Below are 16843 nucleotides of genomic sequence, written 5' to 3' on the forward strand. Positions count from 1 at the left end.
TATGAGTTTTGTAGGTTATTATGTCATTACACAGCAAAATTTTAGTTACCAGATTATAATAGCAGATACCCATTGTAACAGCTCACAAATTGCTTTAAAATTTAATATTGAGAAAAGGCAAATATTAAATACGGAGGACAGTTTCATCACTGACATGTTAAAGGTAATTCCAACCAGACACATTAAAAACAGCGTAAAAGGCTAACCTTTAGAAACTCCTTAATTTCACTCCACATGTTGCGTGGAGCAGTTAACCTCTGCACAACTTAGATGAAGTTTATAAATTCTCTTCATCATTGTTGCTGTTGCTCAGTTAAAAAGCCTCACAGCAAAAGCATTCAGTAGAACAATAATCACAAGAGAACAGGTAGAGTAGAATTTTATCATGTACGCTAGTGTTCAAATATGTGGGATCACCCAGAAATGTAGATATTTTTCAAAAATTTTACTTATTAATTTATTTAAATTGATTTAAAAATATAGCCAAGACATCATCACTAATGTTGCAAATGAAATTACTACTTGAAATGACTGATTTATAATTTATTATTCACTTAAGATAGGGGGTGTAGTGGCGCAGTGGGTTGGACCAGGTCCTGCTCTCCGGTGGGTCTGGGGTTCGACTCCTGCTTGGAGTGCCTTGCGACAGACTGGCGTCCTGTCCTGGGTGTGTCCCCTCCCCCTCCGGCCTTATGTCCTGAGTTGCTGGGTTAGGCTCCGGGACCCCGTATGGGACAAGCGGTTCGGAAAGTGTGTGTGTCTTCACTTAAGACCGCAAAGCTCCATTTTGAGCAGACATATCTCCAGTGTCCTAATGGCAAACCTTTGTAATTCTGTAAGTACAGCTGAAATCGGCTGTTCTGCTGAAGAAAGGAAGTAAATTGTCATTCGTTTGCTTGCAAGGTAGTAAAGTAAATTAGTAAAGTTCACATCTGGGCTCAAAAAAAGCCCAAACAAAGTAGCTTTGTCAGTCTTTTTTTTTTTTTTTTTTGCGAAATGAAGGTTCTTCCATGCCGTCAGATTTCATCAGATTGCCAAGAAACTGAAAGGTGTCTAATTCTGTCTTGAAAGAAGAAGGAAAGCTATATGTAACTAGAATAAAAAAGAAGCAGATGACCCAGATACACAAGGTCACAAGAGGATAAGTACTGTAGTTTGTGGTATCAGTCTGTGGTTTGACAAAAGATGCCTTACAGTTCCCCATTTGGCTACTTCCTTAAATCGTATGTGCCAAATACCACTCATCTGCAGTGAAAATATGACTGCAGGACACTGAGCTTAGAAGCAGGCTTTCGAAGAACAAGCCATGTCTGAAACTGGAAAGTAAAAAGAAAAAGTTAAAATGGGCAAAAGAACACAAGCATTGCACAGGGGATGACTGGAAAAGAGTATTATGGATGGATGAGTCTAAATCTTCGCTTTTGCAGATGACACTAGTTTTTTTTTTTTTTTAGGTGTTTAAAGGTATTTAAAGTTTTTTGCTTGAATTAGAGCAGTAAAAACCCATCTGCATGAATAAAAACACACACACACACACATCTTCAGAACCGCTTGTCCCATACGGGGTCACGGGGAACCGGAGCCTACCCGGCAACACAGGGCGTAAGGCCGGAGGGGGAGGGGACACACCCAGGACAGGACGCCAGTCTGTCGCAAGACACCCCAAGCGGGACTCGAACCCCAGACCCACCGGACAGCAGGACTGTGGTCCAACCCACTGCGCCACCGCACCCCCTGAATAAAAACAGTGCGTCATAAAATAAACAACAGATTTCTTTCTTTTTTGAGACATTTCGAAGTGTGCAACAATATGTGCATCATTTTCACATCCTTTAAACTCCATTATTCATACACTTCTAATACTGAACAACATCTCTGTTGAAATACAAAAAACTAATTTAATCTCCTGTGCTGTTTTGGATATCCTGGACAGGTTGGATTCTCTTAAAAATCAGTGATGCTCAGAAAAGCAAGGAAAAAAAGGTGGCCATCAACAAGACGGAAATTGTCACGATGACAGTGGACACACCCCTCTCAGCACCAAAGACATACATGAGGGACAGAACATTCTGGAAGCAGTCTTTCTATAATGCTGTACATGGTTTCTAAGAGCACATATTCACTTGAGAGCTCTTAACAATAACAGCAGCAGCAACATTTTGTGGTATTAGCAATATCCATTTTTAGCTGTGGTAAATAGAAAAGGTGCTGATGGTGTTAACAACAGCCTAATAATGAATCGCCAACCTCGGTCATATGGGATAAATTAAAAACCTCATCCAGGGTGCAGGTTTGGTGTGTACCTTGAACACTGGCCTTCACTTGTAATCTCATAGGGAGCTCAGAGTAATGGGCCTCATTAGTTTAACTGTAGTTTCTCCCAGTAGAGTTAAAGGCCTCACTGAAAACTCTAAAATGATCAAATAAACAAATTCACCTTATTTAAGTGTGGAAGTTTTTCCAGTTCTGATTTATGCTGTATGTTACAAATATTTTGATGGAAGTGCAGTGTAGTAATCGCCTTAAAAAATTGTGATAAACTGGTATGTGGTAGATTGAAATATTCTATGGCTTTGTTACTTAACAGTGTGCACCTTGGTGGCACTGAGCAAAAAATTATTATTATTATTATTATTATTATTATTGCTACTACTACTTCCCACATCTCATTCCCTTGTTTCTTCGATTAGAAAAAGTGATTTAATTTATTTTTTAATTACAGAATTCTGAGCCTTTCTGCTATTCTGCTATTTTTGTATTGTGATATTTATCATAATCTGCAGCAAAAACCTATTGTTTTAAACAAAGTATGAGGTTCTTAACAGATTAATTTATTTGAATGCCCACGTGCTGATTTTTACTTAAAATGTATGCATTTAGCTGTAATATGCAACCGTTCATCACTGACCAACACAAATAGTAACTTTACCCTTTGGCAATAAAACCTAATTACAGCTGTTATAGTGATGGAGTGTCTTGCTGGCACATAATAACAAACTGAGTCCGGTTTAGAAAGAAAAAAGAAAAAAAAAAGAAACTTGTATATTGCTCTCTAAAAAATAAAATACTTTTACTAGCACACATCCTGTGACTTCTAACTAAATTAAAAAGAACAGAAGACATCAGCCTGTAAAATAATATGCAATGAATATGTAGGTATGTTCACAAAAGGAAAAAAAAAAAAATTTAATCACAGCTATGTTAATTTTTCTTCAGCAAAACTCCACAGACATGGATAGACTATCAGTTAAAAGTATATCAATATAGACTAGTCTGGGTTAGTTGGAAGAAGTGCTGATAAAGTGCATACAGAAGATTATTCATGTAAGTAAAAGGGGCAGCAGGTAGTGTTCTGGTTAGTGCTGTCACTGTGCAGTCTGAAGGTTCCTGCGTCAATCCCCACATTTGCTGTAATACCCTTGAGGAAGGTTATTACCCAAAATTACACAATACGAACACAGTACTGCATGCACAAATAAATCATTGCAAAGCTAATTATTTTACACTCTAAGTTGCATTGATCAAAAGAGTTAGAAAATAAATGACAATAAATGTTATCAATTTGATTATTTTATTCAATCTTAATTTTTTGAAAACTGTCCTCAGCCAAAGACATTGTGTTTAAGATCATATATTTTAGATCTTCTCCGCTTTCTACTTTTTCCCGCTGTATGTTTTGCAGAATCCTTGAAAAGCTGTCTGGTGTCAATTTGTTATCAACCAAGGACCCTGTAAACCATTAGTGCATTTCATTTTTATAACATTATTTTGCTGTGTATATAGCTGCTATCAGAAAGCTCTTCCAAGACTGATGGAAAAGGCAGTATCTGAAACTACATTAAATTATTAATTGTTCTCACAGTAAGTAATTACAATCGGCCATGGATCACATTTCTAGATTGCCTTTATTGTTCTGTCCATGCCTTGAATTCCAACGAATACAGGCACAATAACAGTCTGGGTTGGGTTACATGGGTTTGAAATTTCTATTAACTCGTTGCCCCGGTTATCAGACAAATCTCCTTCATCCCCTTCCTTGTCTTGTGCATCAATAATGCATTTTGATGTTATTTCTCTCCACAACCTTCTTTGATTTAATAAGTTGCACAGGGCCATGAGGCAACAAAAATAATTCCATCCCGGGCTTTGATCCCTTGTGGATTATATTACTACATTCTTTTTTCCTTTCTTTGTCAACTATCAGCTTAGAAATGGTTTTGCAGGACAGTGTGCTTTCTTGCTGCAAAATTTACATAATGTCATATAGTAAAACAGAAAGTCAAACCCACTGCCAGTCCCTGTCATGTATTGCTATTTGGCCCATGTTATTTTAAAATTTTTCTTTCTTAACTAATCTGCTGTCAACGTATTTTAAAAAAACCTGTTTTTTTTATATTTCTGATTTTAATCATTTCTCTTTCATCAGTGATGTCATTAGGTTCAGCCTTTACAGCCGCTCTGGGACTCTGAGGGGCTATAACTGTAAGACGTTTAGTTAAACTCAGATAATGGGCTATAACATAGTAATTGGCTTAGTTCTTTACAATATCAGTATTTGTTCTCCATGCTGATATTGCCTTACTCTGTGTAGCAGAACAGTGAGATCTCCAAATGTCTACTTTTAAGTCTGATTGCAGATATGACCACTGAGACAGGCAGCTTGTCATTTACATTTATTTATTTAGCAGACGCTTTTCTCCCAAGCATCTTATAATGAACTCTGTCTAGTGTTATCAGCCCACACACCTTATTCACCAAGGTGACTTACACTGCTAGATACACTACTTACAATGGGTCGCTCATCCTGTACATCAGTGAAACACACTATCTCTGTGTCACTCATACGCTATGGGTGAACTTCAACAGCATGTCTGTGGGAGAAAACCAGAGCACCTGGAGAAAACCCACACAGACACAACAAGAACATGCAAACTCCACACAGACCGGATGAGGAACAAACCCACACCCTCTCATACCACACACATATTGCAAGAGAGCAGTGCTACTTGCTGTGCCACCATGCCACCCCACTTGGAAAGCAAAAACAAAAGCAAAACCAGTACAGCACATTCTTTCTGTTCTACATCCTTTAGTCTTTTTGGTACACACATTTATGCCATCAGTTGTTCTGCAAATACATTTTCTTTTTCTTGCCATGGTGTACATTACAGCCAGCATAATTTGTTGTAATACTTAACCATATCAAAATACGTTCCAACAGCATGCACCAAATGCCTTTTTGCAGGTGTAAGGCATAAAAACAATCTACATGTATACTCATGATGATTAGACCAATTCGGTGACGATGCTATGAGGGAAAATAAATAAAGTCATGTTTTCAGCACTGAAAAGGTCATTGGCTAGAATTCGTTTTAAGGTAACTGAGTGATTTTCCACTCTTTTGAAAACTAACATGATAAAGTGAAAAATGTGTTTTAATCTATTCCTTTTTAAGCCAAATAACACATTTTAGATAGACGGCCTAAATGAAAATGACCATCTATTTGCATTTTATATTGATTTACTTGGCACACACTTGTGTTCCAACTGAAAGGTTTAAGAGCATAAAAATTTTGGTTGAAATGACATACCACAGCATATCCTGGTTTATGTTACAGCTAGTCAGATAATTAATCTCACTTGACTGGGTGTTTTGAACAAATGCATACCAAAATCCAAGCCACATTAAATAATTTGCTAGTTAAGAACTTCCTATAATTATAAAACTAAATTTTACAAAACTCTTACATACAGCAGGTTTGGCTGGGTCCTACTATCTGGTGTGTCTGGGGTTCAAGTCCCACTTGGGGTGCCCTGCAACAGACTGGTGCTCTGTCCTAGGTGTGTGCTCCATGCCTTGCGCTGCTGGGCCAGGCCCCCGCTTGCCACAACCCTGTCTTGGACAAGTGGCTTCAGACAGTGTGTGTGGTTACATATGCATTAATGAAATACGCTTTCATTTATTCATACTTTGTGAAGCTAAAACAGGGTCGAAAATACACAGAACCAAAAAATGATCTCCAATCAGGAGCAACCCAAACTGTTTCTGGGATCTGTAATCTATCCCTCTGGGTACAAAATCATCATATTGGTTTCATATGGGAGTGAAACTAAGTACTATGGTAAAATGCAACAGTGGAATGGTTTGTTGGTCTCACCGGAATGTCAATCATTACCAGTAATGTCAAAATTACATTTAATGATGGCAAAAATAAAAATGGTTACCAATGGTTTTTCTTATGTTTTCAATTTAGTATATTCATTGACTAATACTGTGGGGCATGGTGGTGCAGGGGGCTTGGCTGGGGCTTGTTGTGTGGTGGGTCTGGGGTTTGAGTCCTGCTGGAGGTGCCTTCTGGTGGACTGTGGACTGGTGTCCTGTCTGGCATGTATCCCCTCTCCCTCCAGCCTTGTGCCCTGTGTTGCCAGACCAGCATCCAGTTTGCTGCAACCCCCCTCGGGACAAGCAGTTGTAGAAATTGTGTGTGATTTATTTATACTAATTTAATTCAACACAATTGACAGGTTGTGACAAAAGCTTTACTTGAGCACAACCCAGCATACCCTGTAGCACACAAGGACTTGAGCTGTCTATCCCTGACATACAGCCGAGACAGCAATTAGTTGTAAAATGGGATGCACATTTGAAATGATGAACTTTTTTAAAGGATCTCTCCTTCAAGGAATTCAAAAGGAGGTAACACGCTAGAGGCATCCCCCAAACTAATGTGGCAGAAGAACTCTATACAAACTCCTATCCATCATGGACAGTGTTTCTCAATCCTTGCATGACACCGTGGCACAACAGAGCATCACTTTCAGCAATGGACTGGTGCAGTTCTGCTGTTCCAAGGAGCATCTATAAGGCACTACAATGTGTCCTCATACTGACAGAGTGGTACCGACCTCTTATTGTCCAAGTAGTAATGGTCTATTTATCTTTCTGTCTAGTAGGTGTTTCATTCTTCACGCAATTTCTGCATGATCCATACACTTAATAATGGTTAAATTACTGAGCTAGTAACTGATTTGTGACAGTTTCAGATATCACAGGTATCCTTAGACAAGGAATGGTCTTAGAAATGTCTGCTTTTCAATGTTAATGTTTTATAAATGTCTGTCTGAGACCGCTTCTCCCAAGAAGGGTCGCAGCAAACCGGAGCCTAACCAAGTACAACACAGGGCGCAAGGGACACCCCCAGGACGGGACACCAGCCCTTCGCAAAGCACCCCAGGCAGGACTCAACCCCCAGACCCACCAGAAAGCAGGACCCTGTTAAACCTGCCGCGCCACTGCACTGCCACACCACCCTGCCCCCCATTTTATAAATGTAGTTATGAGAATTCAATGTTAGTCAATAATCTGAGTAAAATGAAGTATGCCATTAATTAACAAATACCCCAGGATGATTAAACAACAACGAGAAGAGTCCATTTTTTGCAGTAAGATTTCCATGAAGCAGGACTGATCCTCTGTTGAAAGGTGGACAACTGGCACTGTGCCCATCTAATCCATTTAGTGTACAGAAGAGGCATTTTGCCAACTCATCGGTGACTTATCATTTGCCCTAATGTACGCTTTCAGCCAGTCTGTGGTATTACCTTGAGGACAAGTGCACTCATGCCATATGGCAAAGGATCATGTAAGCCACTGTTTTCCTTATCAGAAAGGCAATACAGTTGGAACATTAGCAATTACTGTTTCTGCTCATAATCCCTCTCCTGAAAAATTTGTTGTATTCATTAAAAAGTAAAAAAAAAAAAAAAAAAATTAAATTTTGCCAGCTGATTGCTATTGTTATGCCTCCTGTTTGCTTGCCTGTGAGAGCATTCTACTTTGTAATGAAAAGCGCACTGAAAGACACCTTATAAAAGGTGTCTTTCAGTGCGCTTTTCATTAACAGATGCTTCAAATTTTCATTTCTGCAAATGTGCCAAGTAATTGAATTGTATGATTATATCAATACTAATTTTCACTTTGTCAGCTATGGGTTTTTTTCCCTGAAATATTTATGATAATGCTTTAAATGAAATCTACTTAAATAAATCTACTTCGCAAATTTCAGAATCTAAAGGTCATTCTAAAAATCCAGGGCTCTATGAAAGTCCAGGATTATCCTTTGAAAGTCAAAAATCCTCTTACAGTAGTTGGCAGTAGTTTTTTAAAATGATAATACTGTATTGGCAAATCCCTCATTCTGAATCAATCAAAAATCTAATGAAGTGGTATAACTTTCAGATATTTATTTTCATACTTGGTTGTGATGCTGTGAACAAAAATGTTTAATACATTACAAATGTGTTAATAGGATTGGTTGTTACTCCATTGTCTTAAGGGTACTGGACATATATTCTGCAACTTCATTTCCAAAAACCTCCATACTCAGACACACGGGGTAATGACGGCACAGGTCAGCTGAGAAAAACCTTAGACAATGTAAGCCATCCTATCCATCCACCTGTGGCATGATGCCGATAATGTTCAGTTCCCAGGAAGATCTAGAAACAGCTGGTTGATGAAATAATCCAGACCACAGGCTGGGGTACAGGGTCAAGCATCTTTAATGGCCGAGCTATGCGAAAGATGCATCTAAATCCAGTACTGGAGTCAAATCAGAATTTTACTTTTACAAAACCCAGTTATGGGCAGGATTTAGTCTTTCCTAGCATTTTTCAGGGTGGTATATTACATCAGGAATGTAGAAACATGTGATAATGTTACAAGCAGTGCTGTAAGCCAAAGCCAAAAATAAAAAGATGTGATAATGTCTGTGTAAACAGGAATTTGCTGCATACAGAGCTTCCTGCTCATGTTAGCTATAGATAGCACTGCAGTCATGTTTAGCCAAGATATTCAAAAGCAAGCATATTTTTTTGAATTGCATGCCAAGGCTTCACCCAAAGCGCTGACAGATAGTGATTGTGAATAGTAAGTGCTGCTTTGCATCAATTTTAAAATAAGAAAATAACCAGAACTAAAGCTTGTAAATTAGTTAACAAAACCACATGTCCTGAAGACACAGGGAGATTGTTTTGCTGCCCTTAGAGCCTTGTTTTTCTTCAGCTTGTCCTATATTTATCTTCATGTCACAAGTCACATTGGCCCATGTGTCTGTTTTGGTTCATCTGCGAGTCACTGTCATCACATATAAGCCTTAAATCTTCCAGAGAGGGAAAATTCAATAGTCAAGTTGGAATGCATGAATGGTCAGAGTCAGAGTTTCATTCTAATAATAGAGCTTCTACTGGACTTAGAGCAATTCCTTACAAAGCAGAGCTTGCAGCTCCTGTTGCTGTGGGGACCCTGGCTATATTTTACCTTCCAACAACTGAAGAGGAAGCTCGGGTAAACTTTGGTCAAAGGCTCACTTTGGCCCTCATCTACTTTACTCTGTTTGAAATATTTATTTTTTTATTTTTTGTATGGATACCAGAATTGTAGAAATATGAACAACATAGTGTATTCCTGGGAAAGCAACTAGAATAGTACTTAGCGCTGCTACCTTCCACTCAGAGTACCCAGGTTTGAATCCCATGTCCTTGTCTTGTACCCTTAAGCAAAGTACTGAAAACACCCGGGACAACAGGTAGTGTAGTGGGTACAACTACTACCTTTAGATCTGAAGGTCACAGGTTTGTTCCCCATCTTTGGCTGTAGAGGAAGGTGCATACCCTGAGCTGTTCCAGGAAAACTTACCAAGTTCTATGAATCTCTCATACAGAATACAATAGTAAGTAGCCTAACACTTTACATTGCTTTGGAGAAAAGTATTAAGTTAATGTTAAAGAGAAACATGCTGTTGTCCTTGTCATGACCCCAGGGGGTGAAATTGCTGGTGTTCACCAGAAGCACTACCTGTGATCCATAACTGACCCAATGCACCTGTTTTCAATTAACCCCATCGCCAGTCCCCGGCCCCGTAAAAAGGGAAAAGATACAGTACACTACTGCTTTGTGGATCCTTGATCTGTACTTTCCTGCTTTTACAGTGCTTGTCTACCAATTCCTGTTCACTGACCCGTTCCTCCAGTTACCGTTCCAGTGTGTTTCTGCTCTGGTCCCGAGCTCCTGTCCTGTCCACACTAGTCCTTAGTGGTCCTGTCCAGGTCCTGTGTCTCACCCTGTATTGTCCACATCTCATTGTATTGGCTCTGTTCACTTGTACTGTTTCACGTATTGGTCAACACCCCATGTGTCTCTTTTTACTCTGTGTCTATAGTATCACTCATGCACTTCATTTCTGGGTTCGCTCTGCGCACTTGTATTTACGCCCTGCTGTTGAGATCATTGCGCTGTACATCCGTGTCTGGACTTTATAGCAAAACATGTCCGTGTTCATTTCGTTACAGACATTTTAGTTTGCACAGCTTTCTGGAAACAGTCTAAGAACTCTGTTTCTACAGGGATGGAACCAACTCTCCTAATTCCATGCACTTTACTTGGAGCTTGAGAAACTGATGCTTTTATAGCTGTGAAATTCTCAGTCCTCGGGAGGAGATGTTAAGTCCTGAGCAGTACATATTTTCATAAGGATAATCCAGTCACCCACACCAGCGTAAGCAGCGTAGGACAGCACTTTAGCACAACTGCTGGTCGGCTTCAGCTGCTGGATTTGGGACACACTCATGTAGGAGGCCTTGCCTCTGGTAAATTTGTTCAAATCCTGTTGATAGTTAAGCTTCTCACCACTCATAGCTCAGTGAGGACACGTGTAAGATGCAATACCTGTAATTACATACTATTCACACGTGATTTTGATGGCAGTTTACTTTATTACTTTTTTAGCAGACACTTTTCTCCAAAGTGACTTTCAATGAACACTATGTAGTGTTACTATCAGCCCACACATTCTATTTACCAGGTGACTTACACTGCTAGATACATTACTTACAGTAGGTCACTCATCCATACATCAGTGGAACAGTGCTTGCTGTGCCACTATGCTGCCCACAAATAGTTAATATGAAAGATAAATTTCATAATACTGTGTAACTGAAATCAGCAGAGAGTTAACTAAAAAAAATCAACACAGGAGGGCTTTGGAAAATAATAAGAATGTGACGTGGTTTCAGATACTTTAGCAGGATGTCTGACTAAAAGCTAAAATAATACCCTGTTACACGAATTTAAAAAATGGCTTATTGTATTACTGTTACAGCTCTGAAAAAATGACATATAATGTTGTAATACTCAACCATGTAATTTAAGATTTTAATGAAATCAAGCCTCTAATGAAGCTTATTAAACTTACAAGCAAATATTCTGATGAGATTCATGTAAGAACAAAAACAATGCACATTATGAAACTGAGATGTCCATTAAGGAAAGAAAGAAATTAAGAAAACAATTACTGTAAGTAGCCGATCTCTATATAACTAATTTGTGTCTAATAGGTAGTTGTGTCGGACAAGCATCTTGAAGCAAGACATAATAATTTACATTTGTGAACCATCAGCGGTGCCTTTGAATGCCTAAAAAGCCAAATTGTTATAATTGCTGCAGCACAGAAATCAAAAAATAGGAAATTAAAGCAATTTGTCTGGTCCATCTATCAAGGATTTTGTAATTTCCAATTTTCACTGTGGCAGAAAACAGATAAAGATATGAAACTGGGCAAGTGAGACATCCCGACTGACAGGTGGCCTGAGGGGAAAAGGGGTGGGGGCTTAATTGTGAAATTAACAAAGATTGACTGGCTGCTCCTGCCCCATGTGTCACACTGAACACACTGGTATGTCATCATGAAGAGCAAAATGACCAAATTGAAGTGATGAACCTATCGAGATGACTGCACATTGATGGAGACTAACATTACTGGCCTCCAGGCAAATTACTGGGTCAAGGCAAAAAAGTTTCTTTTATATGAATTGTAAAAGATATCACTTAATATTTATTTTGTGTGCCTCTTACAGGTGTGTTTCCAACAATTAAAGGAACTGACAAATTCAAGAATCCTGGAAAAATTCATTTCTGAAGGTGAAGTGATATCAAGATATAGCCATACTGTAATTATTGTAATTATGAGAGTAGAGACAGGTCCTCAGTTAGTAATGCTCATCACTCTGTATGATACATACTATTCACGATGATACTAACTAAGCGGCTGGTGAACCCTTAAGTAAAGCACATTTAACTGTATTTTTGTGACAATACGTTAAGAAAATACAGTTTGTATCAATGTCAAATGTCCTCAGCTAAACAACATAAAGCTGAAAAAGACATGTGCAAAGTGTGTGTGCTGCTAGATTGTCACAGAGCAAGGACAATGACACCACTTCACAGGTTTTCTTGTATCTTCTCCAGGAATTAACCTCAAAAGCGGAGATTCTGCCTACTTAATGATATAAATGTGATAAATCCTTCCAGGCTTAATTTTGTTCTCTAAGGACAGTATTAGTATTAGAGGTCTTTCACGAATGATAAATGGGTTTTTAGACATGATACTGTGAACCTTCTCCTCTTTCAGTTCTTTGTTAATCTCTGCATAGGTCTAGGCGGTTCATAATACTGCTGTATTATTGTCAGAGGTTGCCTGTCTCCTCCTCATACTCTATCAAGTCTTCATAACAAACATCTTCATCCTGTTCAAAAAGACATGGCTTCAGATGTTTCAGAGGGCAGTTTCTTCCAAACAGCCAAACTGAAATTTTTCACTCAATTAATAATTGATTTTAGTGCTGTGCAGATATTTGGTGGTATTTGCTTAGACTGTGACAAAAAAAAGTGTTACATTACAATCAACAGAAAACCTTTTCAATCTCAAGGTCTCCATAATGACACAAAATTTCTGTTATTTTGAAAAAGAGTGAATGAGTTCCAAATTTATCATTTATGGGGATTCTTTCATTTTTCAATACAATTTTTCACTGTTGCGCTCAATAAATTCTAAGACTGGCCACCATGTGATGCTGCTCTTTCCAATGGACTGCAACTACAGCACCTCCTTACAGTGAGCAGTCTTAAAACTTATTGTCTGTGCCACTGTACAACTCTGGATTGAATGACTAAAGCTGTGTATTCTGATGTTGAAATCACACGTACATTAAATAGGTTGACTTAAGCCCTATACATAACATATAGCACTTTCATTCCAGAAATTTTTCATCAATACTATGAATGAAGGGGAAAAAATTGAAGAGGAGCCATGGGGGAAATGCATTCTTAGCAGAGTCCATGTGAAGAGGTTTCATATTATGTAGAAGAAACTCTTCACAGTTTGTATAGTCACTGAACATGACAGCAGTTGTTGATCCAAATCAGACAAGAACATTGATCTAAAACCCAATAAAACTTAAAACAGTAGGGGAAGAGAACAAAAACAAAATGTATGCAAAAGACTTCACTTACATCTAACTATTTCATTAAGAAATTCTCTACTAACAAAACCTTGGATTGCCTACACATCTTAAAGTCTTTCCAGTCAAGGCTCCCAGTCACTCGTCTCCTAGTTTCCAAATATTCCCCCATAATGGCTAAGGTCTAAATGGACTGATTCTAAGCCTTTTTGACATTTGATGTGTCCTGACCTTTATTCAATCCAATGTTCCTGTTCAGCACTTCATCCCCAGAGGTAATGCCAGAATACGGTTTAATAGGGTCGGCCGGTCGGTGCACTGAATACCCGTTCTATCTGTATGTGTGTGCATGTGTGTATTCTCAACTATTGGAGGTGCACAACAGCCCTGCCTTACAGCAGAGTGCTTGCGTTCCTATCCTAATAAAGTCTTTATTTTAGAGCAACTTCTGTCAAAAAAATCTGAGATTGACTGGTCAAACTTCGCCTTCCGCTTATTACTTTGCTCAAGTTCGTTACCAAACTGGGAACTGAAGTCAGTCATGCTGTTAGCCTGCAAGGGTTTGGACTTTAAGTAACTCTTTTTTTGAATTCTTCTTAAAAGATATGCCATCATACATCGTCACAATCTAAACTGATCCTTATGAGCTTTTTCAGGGTGATGGTGGCGGCAGTGTCATTCTTTCATAAGGATCTTTACAGTCCACACACTATTTTCCAACACATTTCTCCCAATAGTAAGAGTAATACGAAGCACAATACGGTGCAAGAGAGTGAGGTGAAAGATCTGTGGCTGTTTTGGGGTTCAAGTTATGAACCAGGACTCCACTGTGTGTAATATTTTTTGTTCAGTCTTTGCTATGTTAAAACTAGCCATTGCTAATAATTGCTATACTTAAGAGTTATGAAGTGTATCACCCTGCCTGGTGTTTCATGCATCAACCAGAAGCCTGTAAAATATCCTTGGATTTGGCTATTGATTCCCAGCCCTGAATCTGGTACACCACTTAGTAGGCTGCTTTCTGCTGGCCAGACCACCTAGTCACTTGAAATAGAGAATGAATTTGAGTCAGAACAGAAACATTGCAGGAAAAAAACACGTGTGGGAAAGGGACAATGGAGAAGGAGGACCCTTGGCACCAGTAGTACTCATTCTTTCTTGATACAGAGCACACCTTCCAAAAAAGACCAAAAAAAATATAAAAACAGCAACAAATTTGTTGAACGCCGATGCTGTTCCGCGTCTCTGTCTTTGACTAAATTCAGCATGGCGTGGTGTGACTGAAAATAATCCCTCACTCTGCTCTGATAAAGTCTATCACTCTTCAGGCCTTTCATTAAAAAGCACAGGGACTTAGAGGGATTCAAGCTACTGAAGCATAATTGTACAAGAGCAATTAGGGATTTCACTTTACCCCAGTGCACCACACAGGGTCTTCTAAGGATGCCGCTTTGAAATAGAGCGACAGCTAAATACAGCTTGAACAAACTGGTCTTTTTTTCCATCCCCCTCTAGTTGTGGTAAAGGCTCTAATGTGTAGGGAGCCGCTATCAACAACGGTTAGTTTTATTCATTGGCGCGGCACATAGAGGGAACTTTATGTGCTCTTCACAGAGCAGGATGACAGGAGAGCGATTGGACTCGCCCACCTGTAGAAACTGGCGTGTGGCCACCACTGCTGCTGCTTCGCTCGAGTGACATTAACATTGAGGATCGAGGGATCGGCGGAGGCAAACTGAAGTAGAGAGAAAACTGCCTGCCATTTGGGCTTCCAGTTTAAACCGAGAAACTCGAAAGACATTTCGAAAGTTCCCAGCAGCACAAAAACAGTTCTTACAGCTGTTTAATGTCATGCTAACTTTCTATGCTTGTTATTGTTACATCCCTTGTAGAAGCCCTCTACAAAAATAAATTTAATCGCACTGTAGTGGAAAATAGGCACAAAACTGACAAAATGATAGTTATTGCTGCTTGGGACATTGTCACTTTCAGCCAAAGGGACTCAAGAAGTAATCCTACAAAATCTACAACATAAAAAATATTTAGTTCCCCCTAAATGTTTTAGTCATTGCAAATATTTAGAAAGGAATGAATATGAGCAAACCGACATAACTCAAAATATACTTTCATATACTTATATTTCTTCAGAAAAAGTCTGATGTAACGAATGGAAAGGTCATTTGTAGATAATAACATGAGTACAACGTCAAGAAGCCAAAGAAAAAAGTTTTCCTTAATGAAAAATAAATAAATTTAATAAATACAGGTTATTTCAACACCTGGTATTTTTAAAGAGAATATTATTCCATTGTTTTTCCAAATGGAGCTGAAAGACACCTCATTTGCCACCAAGCTTGAAAAAAAAAAATCCAGCTCAACAAAAAATATAAAAGCACTTCATTGTGAAATTTTTGGCAAGTTCCAGAGGTGACGCTATCAATGCAGAAAATTGTGAACCTTTTTTCCTCTAACTTGATATGAAATGTGTTTAGTTATTTCTATAACCATCTGTGGTGGAATGGACAGTTCTCCAGAATGATACAGTTCATGTAAGTCCAAAAAAACATTCCTCTCTGATTCTTCATTGCCTCACCGTGCAATTTGCTGAAAGTAAGAGGCTCAGGAAGGTCATTCTGGCATAGAGAACGACTGTCATTGTAGATCCTCCTCCTCCAGACCTGTCAGCACAAATCAGTACAGTGTCATCTGAACAACGGAAGATGAATTTGCTTTTGCCTCCTTTTACTTTATATGCAAACAGGCACAGTAGTAGTAAAACGAAACCACGTAGCTATGAGAGCACAAGTTGTCCATTGTGACTTTAATGAACACTACGCGGGCATCTCATTTAGACATCATATATTACATGCAATAAGTCATCCTAACATGGTCTGGGGAAAAAAAAAAAAAAAATCCGTCCTTCTTTTATCTTCTTTGAATAACTGCTTGTCCAGTGCAGGGTCATGGTGGTCCAGAGCCTATCCTGTGGGGGTGTGTCAGGTGTGAGGCAGGGTACAACCTGGACAGAACAAAGATCTGTCACAGGGTGGTCTCACACAGACACACAGACACACACAGACACACACACACACACACACACACACACACAGCAGTTCATCTGAAACAGGTCTTTGGACAGTGGGAGAAAAGAGAAGCACGCAGAGGAAACTCATGTTAACATGGGAATCAATTCAAACTCCATACAGACTGAGCTGGATTCACTCTCAGCATGAAGCACCAATTCTACCTGCTGCACCACCCTTCCACAACAGCTACAAAAAAAAACTAATAATGACAGCAGCAGGAACAAGTCTACAAAACCACCACCACCAACAACACTAACATTAGTAATAACAATGCTTTATTGGCTCCATTTAACATTTTGCAGAATGAGCAAATAAATTTTCCAGTCAATGTTTCATATTGTATGGAAATTTAAAAATGATACAAACTTCCCGTTTCAACATTTAAACAGAGATCTGCTGGAAAGCATCCTCTTTTTCAGTTAGCAGTTCTTTTGTTAAATGCAAAAAATTTCACATATTTG

Source organism: Scleropages formosus, chromosome 14 (assembly GCF_900964775.1).
Source record: "Scleropages formosus chromosome 14, fSclFor1.1, whole genome shotgun sequence".
NCBI lineage: Eukaryota > Metazoa > Chordata > Actinopteri > Osteoglossiformes > Osteoglossidae > Scleropages > Scleropages formosus.